Genomic DNA, 8731 nt, shown 5'->3' with positions numbered 1-8731 from the left:
GCTCTTGAGTTAAAAATTTTGCAATTTTGAACAGATTTTAAATTTTAGGGTATTTTCAAAAAATGAGTCTTTATTGTTACTTTCACATTGTGCACTTTTAAATATACTCCAATCAAATTTGCTTAAAATACACCGAACTCCATGATTTGAGAGAGAAGAAAATGAAAAATGCACATTGTGATTCAAAATGAAAGATTCTTCATGGTCCCGCACAGCTGCATGTTCCCGCATTGCATTAACCTCTGGATCTGCTCAGCCTTCACTCTGGAATTTTTTAAATGTCATAACAATGTACTTGCAAAATCATATGCTCGTGCACCCTTCACTTCCCCCAAGTGTGTAATCTTGTCAGGATGTTTTATCTGGTGCCATATATCTTGCACATGAAGAATCCATTTCCCCAAACAAACCGTCATGCATGTCCACAGTGTCTATAAATTTTGAATCCTGATGTTATAACCCTCTGACGTTTGGATTGGCCTGACTTGGGCATAATTTGGAGACGACGTTTTTAAGGAACAAAGGGGATGTCACTCTTTTCTTCCTGATGGGTTCCCACTGCAGAAAATAATGTCAGAAACATGCAAGACTTAACCCTGTTGGAGAAAGCCCCAGATGCTCTCCCCAGGGTACCAGGAGATTAAGCAGGCCTGATCTGTAAGCATCCCCACTGTAGGGGTGATAACAAGGTCATTCTGTACTTAGGTTTGGCTTTATAATAATACATCTGGCATCGATAGAGTTTCCTTCTTTCCAAGTGCTTTCCTATTTATGACCTCATTTTGCCCTCACAGGAGGAGGAAAAGGAAAAGGAGGTGGTTGGGACCAGCAAACCTTAGTTTCTCCTGCTCTGGGTCTAGGCAAGTCACTTTGCCTCTCTCAGGTTCAGTTTTCCCATCTGTAAAGTGGTACCATGATCGCTGTTGGGTTCTTGTAGTTGGATAAGCAAATGTGCCCATGATCTGAATGGGGAAGTACTTTGGAAAACTCCTAAAAGCTCTGCAGGTTTATCTCATTTTCTTGTGCTTCAGTTTATTATGCTTCACAGATGCTGCGTTTTTTTTACAAACAAGATTTGTGGCGACCCCTGTGTTGTCAGATGATGGTTAGTACTTTTTTTTTTAGCAGTAGGATAGTTTTAAATTAAGGTATGTGCATTTTTTAGACAATGGTATTGCACACTTAACAGACTATAATATACTACAACTATAATATTTCTATTCAGGAAACCAAAAAATCCGTGACTCTGTTTATTGTGATATTCACTTTATTGCCGTGGTCTAGAACCAAATCCAAAATATCTCTTACAGACAGAAATATGCTGTCATGATAAAAGTCATTAACACACTCGAAAGAACTTTAGAAATAAAACAATGAGGGTTTTTCAACCTTTCTCTTGTGAAGACCCACAGATGAATGGTGATCATGAACAGGACACATTACTTTTGTAGATTCAGATTTTTGCTCTCTCACTTCAAGTGATACCTAAACCATAGGTCAAATGCCTTTGTGTTGGCTCTTTCTCCACCTCATTCTCTCTCATTCAGGAGAGCATATCAGAATGTAAGCAAGAGAGGTGTTATTATGAGAGTAACCTTGATTTCACTCAATTTATTTTTTTTCCATTTATTTTTCCATAGATGCAAACTCGTGATTGCTGTAAGTAAAAGAAGCCTAACCCAAACTGACTTGAGCAAAAGATCAAATGCAATGACCTGTATCATATAAGAATATGCGAGGGAACTTCCCTGGTGGTCCAGTGGCTAAGACTCCCTGTTCCCAAATGCAGAGGGTCTGGGTTCCATCCCTGGTCCAGGAACTAGATTCCACATACGGCAACTAAAGAGTCTGCATGTTGCAACTAAGACCGAGAGCAGCCAAATAAATAAACAGATATTAAAAAAAAAGAAAAAGAATAAGCAGGCACAGAGGCTTCTGCTGCATTCAGAGACACAGCAGTTTAACCAGGGCTTAGACTATTTATCCATCTCTAGGTTCTACTTTAGTTTGTATGGACATTTTCAGACAGAATCTCTTCATGAGTGATAAATGGCTGCTGGCAGCCTTAGGTTTGTATTCTCAAAGCTTAGCACCCTCTGTGAAAAGAGAGCTTTATGTTCTCAGTTCTGTAGTCCTATCACAAATCCTAGGATTAAGACTCTTTGGGTTGACTTGGAAGCACTTTCCGCTGCCCCTGAATCACCCACTGGGCTCTGGCCAGTGGGATGTGCTGATTGGCTGGGACTATATTGCCTCCCTCTTTCTCTGCTGTGGCAGGATGGGGGATGGAGGTGGGGTCAGTCTTGCTGAACCATGTAGACTAAGAGTGGATGTACGGTATTTCCTGAAGGAAAATTGAGGGGCTGTTGTTAGAAATGAGAACTGAACTGGGTGGGCAAAACCAATAGAGGTTCACTACGGTAACATGATATCATGTTGTAAGAAAGTACAACATACAATATGAATTGTTTGCGATTTACCAGTGTGTTAGAATAGTGTGATTGAAAACCTCTGATCTAGTTCAACCCTCTCATTTTCCAGATTTTCTTGTATTTTAACAAGTTTGTTTCAAGCATAAAGAGTTGAAGTTTTACGTGTGATTGTGACACCTCATTAAAGGTTTTCTCAACATAAGGAGCCAACCTAAAGGCTCTTCTCACATTTCCAAGAAAGAAATTGTCCCTCCAAAGGTGAGAAGATGGCTAAGGTCTCCTGTATATAGACAGCACCTGTACTTCTGTGGGAAGAAGATCTCACAAAATTTAATACCTCTGATTTCCCAACTATTTCATACCCAGGAGCCATAGAAGGAAGTGCGTTTTATCACCTGACTTTAGAGGTCAGGAAATTGAAACAGAGAGAGAAAACCAGGTTTATGTGTAGGCAACATGACTAGCTACTCCCAGAGTTATGATTGAGGTACTTCTCAAGGCCTCCTATTTCTGGAAATCTCTAAACAAGCACTTGGTGTCATTGAAATGCTCTCATTAAGAGATGTGTGTAGTTTAACAGCATCAGGGCATTACACTGCCTGGAGGCCAATGCATAATTAATATGCTGTGAGGGGTCAGTTCAATTCAACAGGTCATTATTGAGGACTTATTACTAGCTGTATTGCTTAGGGTGCTTTTGGTCGCAAGGAAAAGAAAATCCAGCTCCAACAGTCTTAAAAAATTATTGTTAAGCTCAGTGCTAAGGTGGCCTTTAGGTGAAGCTTGATTCAGAACTTCACAAAGACCCAGTTTCTTCTCCGACTTCCAGGCTGTCCTGCTTCACCCTAAGGATAGCTGCCAGAATGTTCTGAGAGCTACATATTTCCTTATTTACTTATATCAGAAGAAAACCAGTTGTCCAAGGAATTTATAAGGGTGAGGCATTTTTTTTTCCCCAGAGAACCTCCTCACATTTCACTATTTCAAACTGGGACATGTACTGCTTATTCCTGAACCAAACCCTGTGACCAGGAGGATGGGATATGCTGGTAAGCAAGGTCCTGCCTGACTCGCTCTTCCCCAGATACTGGGAAAGATAACATGGGCTGGGTTGGGGGTGAGCGTGGGCAGGGTTCTTGCCTGAATGGAACTCCATGTACTGTCAATAGAAGTAAGGGGAATAAAATGCATCTCATTACGGGCTGGCTTTTTGTTAATGAATAGAAAGGTATTGAACATTTGTAAACACAACAGGAGAATCAATTTTCAAGGAGAGAGGAGAGAATAATTTTAATCTGGAGCATATGAGTTTTAAGTGCCTGCAGAATATTTGGGCAATATTGTCGAGTAGAGAGTTAATAAGGACCCAGTACCTGCAAAATCGGAGTTTCCCTGGTTGCTCAGTGGTAAAGAATTAGTCTGCAATGCAGGAGATGCAGGTTCGATCTCTGGGTTGGGAAGATCCTCTGGAGAAGGAAATGGCAATCCTCTCCAGTATTTCTACCTGGGAAATCCAATGGACAGAGGAGCTTGGCTGGCTACAGTACATGGGATCACAAAAGAGTCGGATACAACTTAGCAACCAAATAAAAACAAAACCAGAAAATCAGGTCTGGGCTAGAGATTTAGATAAGGTGGTTAAGGACATGACCATGGAGGCAAGCAGGTTCAGCACCAACATCTAGGGAGGTACAGGGTGAGTGAGAAGGAACCCTGATACCTATAGAAGTGGGAAAAGGAAAGGGGACCCAAGGGGCTGGAGAAAGTGAGAAGAGCACTGTTTCAAGAAGGGCTGGAGGAGAGCAGTGCATGAAGGAGGCAGGAATCATCTCAGAAGCCGAGTTAGATGAGGCCTCCACAGTGTCTGTTCAGGTTGGCAGCCGGGAGGTCTGCAGAGGGTGGAAGAGAGCCAGCGAGGAGAGAGGGGCAAGTGAGGGGACAAGGCAGTGACAGGGCTCCTCACCCTGTAAACCTGTCTCAGAAGGTCAAAGGGAGTGAGGGCAAAACTCAGAGAAGACTACCTTTTTCCTGACAGGGTCTTACACAGGTTAGTGCTTTTTGTCTCAGGCTGTTTAACCTTTTGATGTTCCTCTCTCTGGACAGGAGGGCATGTGTGGGCATAGGAGGTGGGGCTGGAGTCTTCTACAGATGGCAGATCCCAAATCCTTCCTTCTCCTAGACTAGGTAAGGGCTGATGGTGCCCCAGAGTGATCTCTAATGCGTCTAGGAACCCAGGTAACTTCCTGCTCTTCCTCTCCACCTGGAACAGCCCAAGGGCATCTTCAAGTGGTAGCTTGGGCATTCTAGGTGGTAGAAGGTATCTGTACTCCTCTCCACCTCCACTTAAAGGAAGTACTGAAGTAAAAGTGAAAGTGTTCATTGCTCAGTCTTGTCTGACTCTTTGCAACCCTGTGGACTGCAGCCCACCAGACTCCTCTGTCCATGGGATCCTCCAGGCAAGAATACTGGAGTGGGTTGCCACTTCCTTCCCAGGGAGTCTTCCCGACCCAGGGATCGACCCCACATCTTCTGCATTACAGGTGGATTCTTTACCCTCTGAGCCACCAGGGAAGCCACCAAAGGAAGTCCTGAGGCTCCTCCAACTCCATACAAAGACCTCCCAGATTGATGTGGAAACTACTTGCCAGGATGTCCAAGCTTCCCCAGTCCTCTCCCTTTCATTTCTAGCTCCATCTTGCTACTCAACCTACACCTGTTTCAAAGTTCCTGTTTGAGCTTGGGAGCACCTGGGCCTCGGGACACAGCACCTGACAAATACTCTTCAATAGGCATTAGCCCCTGTGTCTTCCATCCTCCAGTCTCATGGGACTCACAGGCCCTTCTCCTTTCTAGCTCTTGCTATTGATGCCCCTGTGACCCCCTTCCTTCCTGCTTGTCCCCAGGAAGACACCCTAGGCAGGTGGGCAGAGCCTAAGTTCAAGCTACGGGGACTGGGACATGCTGGTCAGTCAGCACTTCAGAGAGTCAGAGAGAAAATTTCCCCAGGGTGTTTCTGAGACTTGGAGAAGGGAAGGGGAGTTCACGGAATGCCATGCTTGACACCTTTAATTAGCAACCAGAGGGGCTTCTGCACACAGTCTGCTACCAGGCTCTTCGAAGGGCCTGCCGTCCCGTTGCTTTGCAATCATCTCTGCACTTGGCCTCAGACCTGGGCAGTTCCTGGAAGCGCGAGCCACTTCTGAGGTGCAAGAAGTGGATTCCAGGAAACCCAGGAGGCCTCAGAGGAGTTGAAGTCCTTGGCTGGCACCAAAGCGGCCCTCATCTGGACACTGGGCGCTGCTTGTGTGTCAGGGGAGCTATTAGCTTCTTCCCTGGAATGGCCCCCACCCTGCACCTCCCCCTGTAGTGCAGCATCAGCTACTCTGGGTTCCAAGTGCTCCAGCCTTGCCTTCTGCCTCTGCCTGTTCTGACAACTTATTTTAGCAAGAGACCAATCTGATCTTGCTTAGCTTGAGCATGAAAATGGAAGTGTTAGTCACTCTGTTGTGTCCGACTCTTTGCAACCGCATGGCATAGTAGGGCAGTTAAAGTAGATTTTTTTTCTACTTTTAATTCCCTCTTTATGCTAATGGCAAGACTTAGGCAAATAAAATCTTCAGAGAACCAATCAACATTGTATTCTGTTCTTTGAGGAATAAAGAAGTGAAAGTGAGAGTTGTTCAGTCATGTCTGATTCTTTGCAACCCCATGGACTATACAGTCCATGGAATTCTCCAAGCCAGAATACTGGAGTGGGTAGCTGTTCCCTTCTCCAGGGGATCTTCCCAACTCAGGAATTGAACTGGGGTCTCCTGTATTGCAGGCAGATTCTTTACCTGCTGAGTTACATGGGGAACCCTAAGTCAAGGCAGCCACTAGTCACATGTGGCTATTTACATGTAAAGTAAAACTAAATAAAATTAGCTCAGTTTTTAAGTCATACCAGCCAGAGTACTATTCATGGTGTTCTCAAGGCAAGAATACTGAAGAGGTTGGCCATTCGCTTCTCCAGTGGATCATGTTTTGTCAGAACCCTCCACTATGACCCGTCCATCTGGTCCACTGTTTCACTTGGGGCTTATTCTAAACTCAAATGCAAGTGAGCAAAGTATTAGGAATACATACAGGTTGCTTCTCTGGAGTTACTACTTATTAAATGGGTAGGTACTCGGTAAGTACTTCTCTGTAAGAGCTAGATTAGGTACTCCGTAACCACATGTGGCTAGTGACCATCATATTGGACTGAGCAAAATGAATATTTTTCCTCTCCAGAAAGTTCTATTTGGTAAGGCTGGCCTTTATTAATAGAGACCAACTTCACTCGAAAGGTATGGCTTGGGCTGGGCTGGGACAGACAGCAGAATTAAGTAGAAGAGAAGGGGAAGGTCTTCCAAGTGGGAGAAACTGTGAGACTGTGCTCAGAGGTTGGAGTGAACCTGAGAGTTTGGGGCGGCACCTGGGGGGAGAGAATGAGCTGGAACACAGAATTCCTCTTGAGGAACTGCAGAAGCCATCAGCACAGATTCCCAGTGTGAGAATGGAAGGGACAAGGCCATCCACCTCCTCTCAGTTCTCAGCCCCAGATGCCATCCTTCACACTCACTCTACCCCCTCAGGGGGAGAGGGTTCTGACTGGACCCTAGCTGCTAATCTCAGGGGAGGGGCATCTTGGCATCATAACTCTAGTCATCTGCTCTTTTCAAAACGACTGCTGAGAATGGACTAGGATGGGAATCTGGACCTGTGACCTCCCTCTCTCTACAACCTGGATGTCTGATGAGCTGACCCCTAAACCTCATTGGCAGAGTAGGGAGTGGGGTAAGCCTAGAGGTCAGGCCCACCTGAATTCAAGTACTGGCTCAGTAGCCACATAATTTAGTTCCAAGCCTCAGTTTGAAGTGAAAGTGAAAGTGGCTCAGTTGTGTCCAATTCTTTCCGAGTCCATGGACTATACAGTCCATGGAATTCTCCAGGCCAGAATACTGGAGTGAGTAGCCGTTCCCTTCTCCAGGGCATCTTCCCAATCCAGGAATTGAACCCAGGTCTCCCGCATTGCAGGCAGATTCTTTATCAGCTGAGCCACCAGGGAAGCCCAAGAATACTGTAGTGGATAGCCTATCCCTTCTCCAGGAGGTGTTCCCAACCCAGGAATGAAACCCAAGTCTCCTGCATTGCAGGCAGATTCTTTACCAGCTATCAGGGAAGCCCCAAGCCTCAGTTTAAGCATCTGCAAAATAGGGGTGATAATAGCAGTGACCTCATAGGGTAATTATATGTATAATGGATATTCAAAGGATAATGTTTGCAAAAGGTGTGGCATAGTTTATGACAAAATAAATGCTACCCATTCATGATGTTATTCCTTAGACTGAAGCTGTCCGCATGTTCATTGCTGTTGTTTCTGTTTCCCTCTTTAGATAATGTTTGTGTAATTGATTAATCATTTTTCCTTAAAGACTTGTGTTCTTTGTGTTTTATTTTAGAAACTGTCCTTACCCTAAGATCTTAAAGACAGTCTTTTGGATTTTATTCTGAAAGTGCCTTTAAGTAAAATTTTCACTAATTTGCTTATAGGCAATTGTGTGAGTTGTAATAGTGCATCTCTGTAAATTTTCACAAAGTCAACACATCCGTGAACAAAAATCTAGATCAAGAAATAACATCATCCATTCCCTGGAAGCCACATTTTGTCCCCATTGCTCTCTTTCTAGGGTAACTACTAACCTGACTTCTAATGTTACAAAAAAGTTTTTTCTGTTATCGAACTTTATAAAGGCAGATTCAAACAATACCTTTTAGATGTTTGGGTCCTGTTTGTGAGAATCATCCATGTTGTGCATGAGCAGTAGTTTGCTCTTTCTCGTGGCTTTATTCCATCGATTGTATGGATATACCACAATTTATCCACTTTACTGTCTATGGACATGCGGGCAGTTCCTGATTTGGGGCTACAATAAACAGTGCTGCATTTGTATGTGCCTCTTGGTGAACATATGTCTGTCTGTCTGTAGGCTGTGCAGACTTAGGAGAGGAATATCTTGGCCATTCTTCACTTGATATTAGAGTCACCAAATGCTAGAGCAGGGGCAGGGCTTGAAGGACATCCGATCTTCCATATTACAGAGCTGAGGTCACACAGTTCAGCAATTGACAGAAGCAGGTCTCCAAAGACACTTTCTCCTTCCAATTCTTCCTCTGCTTCTCTGAGAAGTCACTTGGATCTCCTTTTCCTTAAGTGCCATGCCAGTCCCCCACCCTCTGTTACCCCCAAACACACACACACACACACAGCTGCTGCT

The sequence above is a fragment of the Bos grunniens genome, chromosome 26 (assembly GCF_055505025.1).
Source record: "Bos grunniens cultivar Pamir isolate PY7600 chromosome 26, Bosgru_T2T1.0, whole genome shotgun sequence".
Lineage (NCBI taxonomy): Eukaryota > Metazoa > Chordata > Mammalia > Artiodactyla > Bovidae > Bos > Bos grunniens.
Note: the sequence above shows the minus strand (reverse complement) of the source record.